The sequence below is a fragment of the Monopterus albus genome, unplaced genomic scaffold (assembly GCF_001952655.1).
Source record: "Monopterus albus unplaced genomic scaffold, M_albus_1.0 scaffold174.1, whole genome shotgun sequence".
NCBI classification, from domain to species: Eukaryota; Metazoa; Chordata; class Actinopteri; order Synbranchiformes; family Synbranchidae; genus Monopterus; species Monopterus albus.
In genome coordinates, this window is record NW_018128054.1 from 814,322 (window position 1) to 814,924 (window position 603).

A 603-nucleotide genomic window follows, 5' to 3' on the forward strand; every position below is an offset into this window, starting at 1 on the left:
TCCTGCTGTCTAATCCATTAGCATTAATTATGACAATCTGAAAAAGGTGGCATGTAAGGTTAAAGTAAAACATGGGTAAACTTTGACCTCGAGATGGTGAAGATATAGGCAATAATCTTCATCTCTTAAGATCCCTCCAAGCATGTTCAGACATGTATAAGTGAGCTCTGCTTTGAATAATAATGTGTGCATGTTACCCCCCCCCAAAAAAAAAACAACAACAAAAAAAAAAAAAACTACCTTGTTAGAAATTCTTAAAATGTCATCTATACTTCCTCCGTCTTAATAACTATTGATAAGCTATGTGTATGCAAATATTTTTCATTTCAAACTTATCTACTGGAGACTATTCTTTATGAAAGTGCAATGCAGAATTCAGTTTCCAAATCATTTTTGAGTAATTTGCCTATTAGACCAGAGTGGTCACAAATCATGCTCACGGATACTGTATTATGTCCTACACTGAAATTTCAGGTGAACACAGAGAAACTCTCCCCTTCAGCAGATCATTTAAAAACTGCCTTCTGCCGTCAAACCTACATCATTCTGCACAGTGAAGATGAAACATGCAAGATAAATAATATACAAAACATTTTTCTGTAC